We start from the raw sequence: 13,884 nt of genomic DNA on the forward strand, positions 1-13,884 counted from the left end.
TCCTACCCCCCTGCTAAGTCTTTTCAAATGAGATCCCCACCACTGAGACACAGAGAAGTTAGGTAACCAGCCCTTGTCACACAGCAGGGGCTACACCTGGCAGGTTCAACTGCACCTGGCAGGACCAGGTCTGTGCTGGGTGTGTTTGTCTGCCATGGGCAATTTTAACACACAGGTGCCTCGGACCCATCTTCTGAGGAAAGAACATGACATCCAAAAGCTTCGAAGGTCATCAGCATTTTGACCTCATGCTCAGCACTGTGCTCTGATAACCTCGGCTCAAACCGAAAGTCCCACTTTTGATTCAATTCTGCTTCAGGTTTTGCTCCATAAGCTAGGACCCAGGCTCTGGGCATCTCCAGGATCCTCTTATCCTGGCCTCCACATCCATTCCTGAGCACTGGATACTTTGTCTCCTCAGATGCCTGTGTATGTCTTCATCTGCCCTTTAGCAGCCTGAAGACTAATCACCAATCAGCGTCCAGAATTTCCATCAATCTGAGCCTGGAAGGCCTGTGAGAGAGGAAGGTGACTCGTCCTGCTTCACGCCATGTTTCCAGAGCCTTGGAAACAGCTTGTGCACAATGGGGCTGAGCAAAAGTGTGATGAGAGAGAAAGCAGGCCCACTCAAGCAAGGTCCTCAAGTTCAAGTGCAGCAAGGGCTAGAGATTAGTGGGCAAGATGCTGGGTTTCTGCAGCCAGAGACGTGGCAAAACACGGACTGCTGGTTGCCATAGGAACTGCTTTCAGGTCCACTTGTCTGCAAGGAGCATAATCTTACCAGATATGAGATGGCTAGCCAACCCTGGACTGTATCCTAACCACAGGTGACACACCCTAAGGTGGTCTGGGATGGCTCGTCACGTGGTCATACTGTTCGTTCAGTCCTTTGCCTTCAGAATTGTGCTACATGAAGGCGGCAGTGTCACTCACAGGAGCCTCTGCGGTTCTCATTCTTGTTAGCTTTGATGAGGTAGACATCATACCAAGGGGAGGCGAGAGTCATAGACAACGTGTGAAGAGCATCCAGCTCAGAACCCAGGCTTTTGTTCTGTTAGCCACAAGGACTAAACCCTCCCGGCGAGGCCTCTAGGAAGATGCTATGGGTCGTGCCTACTTCAATTAAACTAGATTTGGAATTGTCCAGAAGGCACTCCTGTCGGGGAGGGTTGTCTGACCAGGTGGGACCTGTGGAGGACAAGTCACATTCAATCCATGATGGGAAACACACGGGGTATTCATAGCGAAGGGAAGAGTGGGGTTTAAACATGGGCAGCCAAACTCTCAGGACAAGGTGACCAGGAAGACAGCAGATGTGGGATGAAATGGGATCTGAGATCCAGCAGGAGCACAAAGGAGTTCTGAGGGCAGGGGTCCACGGAATGTTTGAGATGGCCACCAAATTTTAGCAGGTGGGAAGAAAGTGTTCACAGAAGGCACAAAAACAGAACTCAGCGGACAGTTTTGATTTCTTCCCAAGAGTCACAGCTTCTGGAACACCCAGGGGCCCCAGAAATCAGAAGGGATAAGGTAGAACCCTCAACACTTTGACAATGCTCTTGGGATCCAAAGACTGGGGCAGTGTGCTGTGTCATACCCTAGTCCCCTCTGGATGCCTGGTTTCCATTCTTACAGCCTACCCTCCTCTTGAAGCCCCATCTGGGGTGATTAATGGGTTTAATTTATCATTAACTTCTATGGATCTGAGCTGGGCCGAGGTGTCCTGAGAGTTATGTGTGAACAATTGGTGGAGGAGCAAAGGTCTCTCCCTGCTTATTTATATTCATTGTGCACTAAGGACATTCCTAATTTGTTCATTTGTCTCTAGTCTGATTTCACTGCACTTGGGTGGCTGGGACAGGACAAAAGATGGATGTGGGCTTAGGTTCAAGGTTCCCAGTCAATGTTCTCGAGGGAGAGACAGCAATGTTGACAGTTCCAGAACAAGGTTGGCCAGGTAGCAGCGGAGCAGATGTGGGAGACATGGCAAGGCCAGTAATTCTTTCTCACTTCTTGTGGTGTTTGGGAGTCCGGCTTCACCAGAGCCAGCCTGAAATCCAGGCAGCATTTCCCCCCACCTGACATGGATGGAGGCTGTTCTCAGGATACATGCTAAGCTAAAGTCTTCATGGTAGTTCACACTTGGTCCCAGTATTTGTGAAATAAGAAGTGGAGACAGGCAGACCTGTGGAGCTTGCTGGCCGGCCAGCCCAGCTACACAGTGACATTCCAAGGCAGGGAGAAATCATTACCAAACCAAAATATTGAAGGTGCCTGTGGTGGTTAGTTTAAATTGTCAACTTTACATAGACTAGAATCATAGACTGAGAAAAGAGTCTTAACTGGGGGATTGTCTAGGTCAAGCTGACTTGTGGGCTTGTCTATGGAGGATGTCTTGATTGGCTTAATTGATAGAAGGTGGAGCCTACTGTGGGCGACATCATGCCATAGGCCTGAACTCAGGTGTGGAAACAGAGTTGAGGCAGAGAGGAAGGAGGTGGAGGAAAGGCCTTCGACAAAGAGATCCTGGGTAGAGATGGGAAGCTGAACCTGGGGCTTGTCACCCAAGGAAGCCACCCACACAGTGAGACTTTGACCCCTCCAAACAAACCCAGAGCGAGCCCTTGGGCTGCAGCCCTGGGGTAAAGCACCAAATCCCCACAAAGGGCTGCTATCTCCCAAAGTGCGGCAGAATTTTTCTCCCTTTTCATTGTGTGGGGTATGTGTAAAGACTGGAAAGGAAAAGGATGTTCTGTGTGCAGTGGGTCATTAGTGTAGAGCCCACGAGGCTGTATGTGGATTCTCCCACAGACAACCCCCACATATACCCCAATGAGGGTCAGGAGGAGGCAGGAGAGATATGACCCTAGTGTAGAGCTCTCTGTCCCACTCACACAGATCCTTCTAGGATCTGGGGTTATGAATATGCTCAGAGACAACTCTAACAAGGAGAGCATTTTCTAGGTTCCCTGAGTGGCACTGTTAACAGTATATGAGATCAGCCATTGGATGGGCAGAGGGATAGGACAATGGCTCTGCTATCCACGGCCCAGTGTCATGCAGTCCCAGAGAGATGGGACAGTCCAGAATTTACTCGGAGACGTGGGAGTCAGAGAGTAAGCCATGTTAACATCCCGCAATGCCAAGTTCATGCTTTTGTTTCTCTGTCTGGTTGGTTTTGGTTGAGTTTGTTTCTTTCTTTCTTTCTTTTTCCCATGAGAATAGAAGTTTATTAAAGCACGGAGGAATAGGGGGATAGGTCACAACAACTAATATTAGAAACTGATCGATATTTCCCCAAATCACCACCATCATCAATACAATTCTATACGCAATCATGCTAGCTCTCTGGCAGTCGCCTCAGACCCAGAAGGTACACTTGCTCAAGTGAAAGTGTCTCCACTCTCCTCGTCAGTGTCCCAACCAGAATGGGCAGCAGAACCCTAGTGATAGCCTGCCAATGAATTCTGATCATGTGACATCATTGGAGAATGTAAAGCTACAATGGACACTGTGGACTTGAGCCACATAGACAGGGATGATCTACGGGGCACTTGGGAAGTTGGACCCCACAGCTGTGTCAGCTGGTGAGCCCAAAATCAGCAGAACAACCCAGCAGGTCAGAGACTCAGGGAGTCAATATTTGGTCTGAACGCAATCTGCTAGCAGAATCAGTTTGCTTTGGTTTTCCTAAGACACAATCTGCAGCTGAGGCTGGCCCTGGACTCTAGGGATGTTGTGATCCTCCTGCCTCAGCCTCCCAAGCTCCGGGATGGTGGGTGTGCACTGTCATGCCTGGCTATTGTTTCTTTTTATATTGGGTCTAAACTTAAGCTGGCACAATGCACTCATTAGAAATGAGCCACTTGGTGGCTCTTCCCTCCAGCCACAGATGGTGCCAGTGTCTTCTGGATGAGTGTTCCCAGATTTGCATAGGCCCAGGCCCTGAAGCACTCCTCGCTTGCAAATCCAGAGATCTACCTGGCCTGGGAAAATTAATAAAAACCATGTCCTCCTTCACAATGCTGGGCTCTGTTAAGCGGTGTCAAAGACCTCCTAGCTTGCTTCCAGATCTAGCTTCTGCATTCAATTAGCTGGGGCCTCTTCACTGAAGAAAGGGCTGGTTCTTATCCTCTCTCTCTCTCTCTCTCTCTCTCTCTGTGTGTGTGTGTGTGTGTGTATGTGTGTGTGTGTGTACACATGAGCACATGTGGGTATATGTACCATGAACAGAGACCAAATGTCAACCCTGAGTGTCATTCCTCAGGCACCATCCAACTTGTTTGTTGAGACAGCATCTCTCATTGGACTGGATCTCACTGAGCATGCTAAGTTGACTGGCCAGGGAGCCCCAAGGATCCACCAGTCTCCTCTTCCCCAGGTCTAGGATTACAAGTGTCTCTATGCTGATTTTTACACATGTTTGGGGGATTTAAGTCAAACTTCCATGCTTGTAATCTAAGCATTTCCCAACTGAGCCATCTCTCCAACCCTTGGTCCTTGGTCTTTGTGAGCCCAAGTCCAGAGAGGCTTTTACAGGTTAATGCCTCATATGCCACCTGGCACCTAGCAGGCAATCATCAGCTGTAAGTGCCACACAAAACTCCCATGTGTTGATGCCTGTTTGGTCAAAGTGGGCCACTAGGGCTTACCTGATGACATGTGACAAGACGCAGAGGTCCTCAAAAGAGAAAAAGTGGGTAGGTTGCCCAGAAGGCTCAGCGTTGGGATGGAAATCAGAGTGGTCCTAACTCTAAGCACGAACCACCCATCTCTGGCCTAGACACAAATGCTAAGAGCATCCTTGGTAACCAGAGCAAGAGCCAAGCCAGGCAGGCATCTCACAGCTGAGTCCTAGGATCAAGCTCCTGGCAGGCCTACCGTCTCCCAACTGGCAGCTGTCAGGCCCGGGGAGGCTGCCCATACTAAAGTCCCAGCTCTGGGGACCAGGGATGGATGGTGGTAATTGGGTTACATGCTTCAAGGATGCGGCTGCTCCTGGCAAGGCCACAAATTGAGTTTGAAATAAGTAATCTGGAGCCAAGCCACTTACGCTGTGAACAACAAGGCCTGCTTGGCAGGCCTTCCTATCCTCTCTTCCTCTGGGGACACAGCCCCAAGTCCCAGAATGGCTGCGAGGAAGCCACGAGCCAGCCCTAGAGGTACAGGGAACCAGATTCCTGCAATAATGGAGGAGGGGCAGGTGACACTCCCCAAAGAAGGGAAGAGATTGAGGCAGGGCAGGCAAATCCACAGTGATGATCTTGGATTGGGGGTTGTCTATGGCTGGGGAAGGGAAGGAAAGGGGTCTGATAGCTATCAGACACATGTCGGGTCCCTTGAGGATAATGGAAATGTTCTAAAACGCATGGGGGTTGGTGGCAAAACCACACTGTCTTGTACATGTTAAACAGGCAAATTGTATTTCTCGATGAGGCTCCCATTCAAGATAGCTATGGGCCGGCACTTACTGTGCAAAGCCTGGGGCTGAAGAACTCACATCCACAAGCATGCAGTGGCACATGTGTGCACACACCTCCCCCATACACACTAATAATAAACAAAATAAACTTTTAAAAATATATATTCCTACTTCCCATACCCATTCATTTTCCTGCAATCTCATTCGTCTTCACAGCTGAATAAAATCCCATCGTGTGCGTGCACCTCTGCTGGTGGACATTTAGGCTGCTTCCACTCCCTGCCTATTCTGAATAGAACAGAAAAACAGCAAGCCACATGTTCCCTTTCATATGCACACTCTGGCTTGTAATGTATACATAAAGGCAGCTGTGTAAATGTGGGTAAAAGACTAAGTAACCAGGAAGATGACCAAGAGAGTGCTGCGAAAGGACGGGGCTGGGCTGTGAGGGGAAGCCAAAGGGGAACACAGACACAGAAAAGAGACTCTGGGGGAGGAAACAAGGGGTCCTTGGTTAGCAGGGGTGGAGGAAATGAGGAGGAAGGAGAATCTATTGAGACGCGCTCTGTCTGAACATGCTATAATAATATTTAATATTTTGTATTATAATTTTAAAAATCGATGAAAAATAAAAATATCAAAATCAAATGATAAAAATAGAAAAACAAAGATGTCGCTCAAGATAAGAGAAGGCTCACTGGGTAGAAGCACCTGCCACCAAGCCTGCTATGACCTGAATTTGATCCCCGGAACACTCATGGTGGAAACAGGGAATTGACTCCCACGCATTGTCCTCCAAATTTGTGATGGTTTGCGCGCATGCTCGTACACCCAATAGTAAATAAGTAAATGTAATGCAAAGAGAATGAGAGAGGAGAGAGAGGAGGTTGTGGGACAACGTGACTTCTCACAGGTACAACTTTCTTCTCAAAACTGAATGTCTCAGATCCTGCCATAGTAACCGAAGTTTGCAAAAGATGAATAAATCAAAAGCCGCAGCTCAGACGGGTTAATCTTGTGGCTTGAAATCGCACAACAGGACGCAAAAGCCCTGGGGTCCTGCCCCAGCTTTGTGGTCCCAGAAAGGTAAGAAAAAAGCGCAGGTTTTTTTTCAGCTCTAGGCTTTTTACCTCTGACCAATAAGCAGCTTAGCTTGCAGAGAACCGGGAAGGAGGGTCAAAGATCTTAGGAGGGTTATGTGATTGGGGGATACTTCGAAGTAGAAAAAGTAAAGACAGAAGCAGTCTGCCGGCCTCCATTTCTCCCTCCAGGCAGGGCAGGGACTGGAGTGTGGGCTCTGCTGATTAGCCGGCCAGGTTCCAGTGTGCAGAGTCTAGGAAACCATCTGCAAACCTTGTAACTCAATACAGAACTTGCTAACCGGGTTAGTGACTGCTGTGGGCTGTCACCGCCAGCTTCAGCCAGCTTCAGTCAGCTCCAGCGTGACCACCGGGAGATAACCCGCCCGAGGCTGTGGGTCTGCTTATACTACCCCCCCCTCCTCATCCACCCCACACAGACCGGCTTCTCCGGGCTTCTGCTGCCACCTACAGGACTAGAGACGAAAGGCAGGTCTCCGGCCAAACCTGACTGAACCCAGGGGGCTTCCAGGACCAAGGTGCAGAAGCTGGAAACTGGGTCCCAGCACAAGTCCTTCCCTGGACCTTAATGAAGCCTTGAGAAACCCGTGCAGGAGCCTCCTCCCTGGCCCTATCCACTGTGACACACACCCTCTGCAAAGTACCCTGGGAAGCCTCCTGTCGGCTCTCCCACTGTGCTGGAGGACACCCACAGCTCCACAGCTCCACACCTCTCTTTCGAGGAGACTCAGGCCCCCAGAAGCCACTTGTGTGTGGCCACTACAGGGTCATTCAGTGAATCCCCATGAAGGAACAAGCCTGAGGACACAGAACTCAGGGACAGAGAACTTCAGGCGGTGTCTTGTGACCCTTTCACGCCTCTCTTGTCCCACCTGTTTTCCAACAGTTGTCCCTCCCACTAAAGCAACGGCAGAGCAGGTTTCACGGAGCCAGCTCGACTCTCTCCTCCTATTCTTGAGAAGCCACTCAAACCAACACAGGACCTAGCCCTCGTGACCTCAGTTCATTTCAATTACCTCCCAAGGGCCCCAGCTCCAGATACACGAATTAGGCTGCAGACATGAGTTAGCTAGCGATAGGGTTTCCAGGACGGAGCTTTCTAACCACAGTGTGATAGAATACTGGGAACCAGTCTCTCTCCCCATGGCCTCTCTCCCCCTCTCAGCCCTAATTGCCCATCTAAACATTATTTTGCTTCCTCTAGGTTAGAAACTCCAGGAAGGGAATGAGAAAGTTGCTCGGGGGTGAGGGGGTGGCTCAGGCAACAAGTGCTTCCTGCACCAGCATGAACATAAAAACCTGGGTTTGATCCCAGCATCCATGGGGGCCGGGGGTGGGGAGAGCATTGTGGTCCATACCTGCAATCACAGTCCGGGGAGATGCAGGCAGGAGGTCCCTGGGGCTCACTAGTCAACTGGCCTAGACAAATCAGCGAGTTCTGAGGGTATTTTTAGAGACCCTGACTTAAAATACAACGTGAGAGCATTTGAGGGCAGTGCCTAAGGTTGGCTGGCCTCCACCTACGCACATGTGTGCACCCATACACATATGAACACACGTACACAGTGTGGGAATCCCTGTTGAACATGCAGCACATATCAAGGTCACCTGGGCCCACAAAAGCCTTGAACACCAAACTAAGCGTAGCTGGGTTTGCTGAGAGCTGTGCACCAGGCGTGACCAATATGGCAGGAAAAGCACCTGTCTTATCAAAGAGGAAAAGGCCCCAAAGGATTTCAAAGATAATAATAGCAAAATAAATTTCAAGAACAGATCTAAATGCACCGAGCCTGGCGAACGATGAAAATTACCATCCCTGCCAGTGGAAATGTCAATTCAAACTTCATTTGTAAAATGGTTCAGGCTCTGATTGCAAAATTATTATTTCATATGAGAAAGAGAACTGTGTGGATAAAGAGCGGGAGGCAAAGTTTATTTTAAAAGAAAGTCAATTTCCTCAAGTATCCCCTCCCCCAAAACAAAGCAAAACAAATTTAACATTAAAAGTTGCTCAGGATAATTGCAGATGTAAATATCACTTAGCGCAGATGCTTCGGGTAAAATGTAATTATGACTCATGGGGAATCGATGGCAGCCGATGATAAAATCCATGATCTGGATCTTTCTGCTAAGCAGAAATGGATTCACACTCTGGCTGTGGTTTATGTGCTTTTTAATTGAAAATGAGCTATACGTAGAAATTAATCTCAACCCAGGAATGGGGTGACTGCTGTAAGTAAATACAGAGCTGAACTCTCAGGAGATGTCAGAATGTCCAAGGACAGACCCTCCACCCCAATGATATCCCTGCTCTTCAAAGTGTTTACTGAGCCCAGCTCTACCCAGCCTTGTGGTCCAAGCTGCGACCAAAGGAGGTCTGACTCATGCCCCACACACACACCCAAAGGCCACCAAATAACGAAGTGGAATAATGTCTGATTAAAATACTCAACATTGTGATTTGAGTCCCGATTATTCCCCACAGGCTCAGGGGTTTGACTGTGTGGTCTCCAGCAGGTGGCGCTGTTTTGGAGAAGTTGTGGAAGCTTTCCGCAGTGGGACCTGGCTAGAGAGAGAGCATGGCTACAAAGCAGGCTTTGAGGGGTCAGCACAGCCCCACTTCTGGCCCAAGTGCTCTCTAAGGTGCTTTAGATGGTCACCCCAGATGCCCAGCCTGAGATTGGGTGTCTGAGTCCACCGTGGTTTCAACTGGGTCCTGCCCCCTTTCCAATTACTCCACTGTGTCACGGCAATCATTTCTGCCAACTCCCCAGAGGAAGTGGCTCTTCCTTGTTATCCTATGACCCAACAAATGGTTCATCTCAGAGAGACCTTAGGGGAGAGGAAGGAAGAGCAGAAACAAGGCCTTTTACCACTGTCCCCTCTGCCCAGGGACCAAAGAGCTCACTGCAGCTGTCCCCAAGCAGACATTCAGACTTTGGAGCACAAAGGACCATTGACTCCCCATAAGTCCATCATCTCCCAAGTCCTGTGGTAGCCCTCAGTCAGTATTCTCTTGTCTCCTCAGCGTGGGAAAGCCACCCTGGTGAGTCTCCCTGATACCAGGCCACACAATCTGCATACCCTGTAGTCAAGACTGGAATTTCAATGCTGAAATTCAAGGAAGAAACTGTGGAGGTGAGGACAGGATTCATCAATCAGACAGCACAGAATTATTGAATTATCTGGAAGAATGCATGTAACAAATCCAGGTTCAGGAGCTAGGAAGATAATCAGTAAAATACTGGCTGAGCAAGGGCGAGGGCCTGAGTCTGTCTGTGAGAACCTGAGTGAAAAGGCAGGCATGCTGGCACATGTAATCCTAGCACTAGGCATAGAGGGGAGATAGGGAGATCCTTGGGGGCTTGCTGGCCACCCAGCCTGACCAATCAGTGAGTTCCAAGTTCACTGATCTCAGGAAATAAGGTGGAAAGCAAGAGAGAAAAATATGGGGCAGCAACCTCTGACCTACACACACACACACACACACACACACACACACACACACAGACACACACACACACAGAGACACACACACAGATATACTCACACAGATATACACACACAAACACACACACAGACACACACACAGATACACACACAGATACACACACACAGACACACACAGATACACACACATAGACACACACACACATACACACACACACAGAGAGACACACACACAAACACACTCAGAAACACACACAGAGACACACACACAGATATACTCACACAGATATACACACACAGACACACACACAGACACACACACAGATACACACACATAGACACACACAGACACACACACAGACATACACACACACACACACACACACACACAGAGAGACGTACACACTGAACATGTGCACATAAAGTTCAGCTTCCTAGTGCTTCTTTGACAGGGACATACACAGATTATAAATTAGACAAGGACACGTTGTCTCCAAGCTGGGGCCAGCCCCAGCTCCACCATGAAGAGAACCCTTCTGGAATCCTCACAGCCCTGTGAGATGCCTGTTTATCACCTGCCTTCTTAAATCCTTTCCCCCCTCTTGCTCCTCTGTTCCTCTCCCCACACCCAACCCTGTCTGCTCTAACAAACATGACAGGAGGCTCATTTTGTATTTTGGCTATGGTAGCAAAAACCCACCTTCCCTTGCACTAGCACAAAGGGGAAGATTTAATCAGTCTCTGGTGTGGTTACCTGGATGTGTGCTCGGGGTCTCTGATAGAGGCAATGGAGACGTTTTCAGGCATTAAACTTTAATGAGCAGGAAAGGAGAACATACTGCTGCACCAACGCTCAGCCTGGTCTCACTCGGGGAACGGCAAGGCAGCTCCATCCATCTTGCCAGATCGGTGCTGTCACTCATGTACCATTCCCATTACACTGGTCCGGCCTGGGTCTGCCTGGGCAACACTGCTAATCAGCACCAGGAAACGCTGGTTTATAGAGGGAGGGGTGGCAACTGTGCTAACTGAGGCAGTTTCCTCTCCCCTCCCCCTCCTTCCCCTTCCTCTCTCTGTATGTGCTTAACTTCAAGCTCCACCACGAAGAAAACCCCCTTTCAAAGTGGGAATTAGTTCTTTCTATGGGTGAATTCCTGATCCAAAAATCCAAATTCCTGGGTATCAACACAGTGCCACAGATAGAAAATTCCATAGCTAAGCAGGGTCAGGGCTCAGCAGTAGAGGGCTCGCCTTTGGATACACGTGTAAGGGTACCTGAAACATAAACAAATTTTGCACTTAAGTCCTATCTCCAAGGTAGCTCATTATGAATTCACAAACACCTCAACATCTACAGACAGCACCAATCCAGGCCACTTCTGATCTAATATGTTTGGGATGGAGGATGCTTGAAACTGTGAATCTAACAACTCGGGTTGTTCTCCAGAGCAGGCTTCCTTCAGGAGGAGGAGAGGGACCTGTGGAGTGAGTCTGGAGTGATCCCACGTGCTCACACTTGGTCCCTGGTTTGTGGCGAGATTTGGGGAGGCTGTGGAGTCTTTAGGGGGGGTGGATCTTTGAGAGTTCCCCAGTGGTCCTGTTCCATTTCCTTCTGCCTCCTCCCACCTTTCTCTGGCTCACTTGGGCTCTATGGAGTCAGGTGATCACTGCCTGCAACCTTTGCATCCAAGAGCCACAAGAAATCCCTTTCTTTTCAGTTGGCTCACTTGGGCTCTATGGAGTCAGGTGATCACTGCCTGCAACCTTTGCATCCAAGAGCCACAAGAAATCCCTTCCTTTTCAGTTGTTCTCCCTGGGCTTTGTCACAGCAACAAAATGTCTCAAGGATGCTGGGAGGAAAGAAAAACCAGGACAGGAGTGAAACCCAACATTGCAGCCCTGAGGTACAAGGATTGCACTCAGGGACAAACTCTTACCATACAAAGCTCCATAGTCCCTCTCATACCTGATCTGCTCTGCACACACAAGAGTGTGGGAATAAGGGTGTGGCCACGTTCCTATAAAACTTTTCTTGACAAACACTAGCAGGGCCCATGCTCCTACGGGTGCATTCAGGTCGATTACAAACCAGGTTGCCACAGCCATGAGGGTGTCTGTGATGTGGTAAACATACCCATCTCTCATGGAAGAAGCTACATAGAAAACACACATCACTGGTGAGTCCATGGGTAGGAAGATGGGTGTGGGCAAAATGCCCCTGGCTCTGAGGCTTGAAAAACAATGGGGGGTGTTTCTGTGGGGAATGGTTACACTACTGAGCTCCAAATCCAAAGGTTCAGAGTCTCCAATTCTACATCTGTAGATGAAACCAGCCACACATTGAAAATATACTTGTGGGGCTGGGGATTTAGCTCAGCGGTAGAGCGCTTACCTAGGAAGCGCAAGGCCCTGGGTTCAGTCCCCAGCTCCAAAAAAAAGAACCAAAAAAAAAAAAAAAAGAAAATATACTTGTTTACTTATATAGACTTGAATTGTTGAATTGACAGTATTCACTAAACGATCCATCATAGATAGATGATAGATAGATAGATAGATAGATAGATAGATAGATAGATAGATAGACAGACAGACAGACAGACAGACAGACAGATGAGGCAGACAAATGGATGGAGAACTCACCTCCCAGCAATTCACATTGCTGTGTTGGGAGTTATAAGGCATCTGGAGATGCTGTAGGAAACGGAGAACATGTGGGGCTGATATGGGACTCTAAAACTTGCTATAGAAGAGATTGGTACATCTTTGGGTCTATGTACCTATGGCTGTCCCAAAACTAAACTTCTATATCCTGGGGAACAAGGAATCCCCTGCTAGACAAGGGTTCTTGTGTCCATGGTGAGTCTGTCCTATGGAAACCATTCTTGCTGTCCTCTTTGGACCCGTTACCTATACAAATATTTGTTTTGCTTGGATTTAAAAGAAGAAAAGTTTACCAAAAGTTTAAAACAAAAAACAAAATACACTATTCATGCTGAAGTCTGAGGTAGCTGTACCTCTACTCACAGCCTGCAGGGGGCGCCACGGCCTCATGAACTCAGCTCTGGTTGAAGGACTAGTATGATCTGGCTTCCCAGAGAATTCAAAACTGGAGAATCCTGTAGGCTCAAAGCTGTTAGAGGAGAGGCCCTGGGAGCCAAGCTGGCCACTCTTGCCTCCCCATCCCTGGAATAGGCCCTGTTACAAGCCGAGATTCCTCTGCCAGCACCCTAGAGAAATTCTTCAGAAAGAGGCCAGGTAGCAACACTCCATTCTCAAGACCTCTTCCTCCTCACCTCTGGAAGTCCCAGCACATACAAGGGGACACGTAGCTAACTGGCAAGGCAATCTGCTTCCAAATCATCGCTCTGGCATTGGGACACCAGGGGTGACCCTGAGCAACTCTTGATTGCTGATTGCTGCTCTACGGGAGGTGGCCCCAGTGACCTCACAGAGTCTTGTGAGGACTTGTGAGGTCAAATGTGCTTGTCCCAGAGCTGGGCAAGGCACTTGCCGAGCAAATGTAAGGACAAGTTTAGATCCCCCAGCACCCAGGAAGAGTTGGCTGTGCACGTGACACCTGGGCAGTCCTGTGAGGAGGTGGGAAGCAGAGACAGGCCAACTAACCCAGCTTAAGCAGAGAATGACGAAATGCAATCTGAAGTAAGATAGAAGTGAGGACACGGTGTGGGTGAGTGATTACTGTAGAGCCATGTCAGTGTCCCTTTGTCACCTACAACTTGTCACCACAGTGAACTAGGAAAGCCTACCTCAGATGCCCCTTGCAGTACCATGTGGCCACAGAGGGTAAAATATCACATCCCCTGTCCCTTACATTCCTGGACCTGCGACACTGGCAACTGCCCAGTCAGTGCCCACAGCTCAAGGCCAGAGGGCTAGCAGCACAAAGCACCA

The 13,884-nt window shown here is 49.0% G+C and overlaps 1 protein-coding gene across 5 annotated transcripts in view; it reads right to left on the bottom strand.

The window, feature by feature from the left end:
• The window catches only part of Rbfox1 (RNA binding fox-1 homolog 1), a 2,095,840-nt gene that overhangs the window by 1,928,418 nt on the left and 153,538 nt on the right, over positions 1-13,884 (bottom strand). The window lies entirely within an intron of this gene.

The sequence above is a fragment of the Rattus norvegicus genome, chromosome 10 (genome assembly GCF_036323735.1).
Source record: "Rattus norvegicus strain BN/NHsdMcwi chromosome 10, GRCr8, whole genome shotgun sequence".
NCBI classification, from domain to species: Eukaryota; Metazoa; Chordata; class Mammalia; order Rodentia; family Muridae; genus Rattus; species Rattus norvegicus.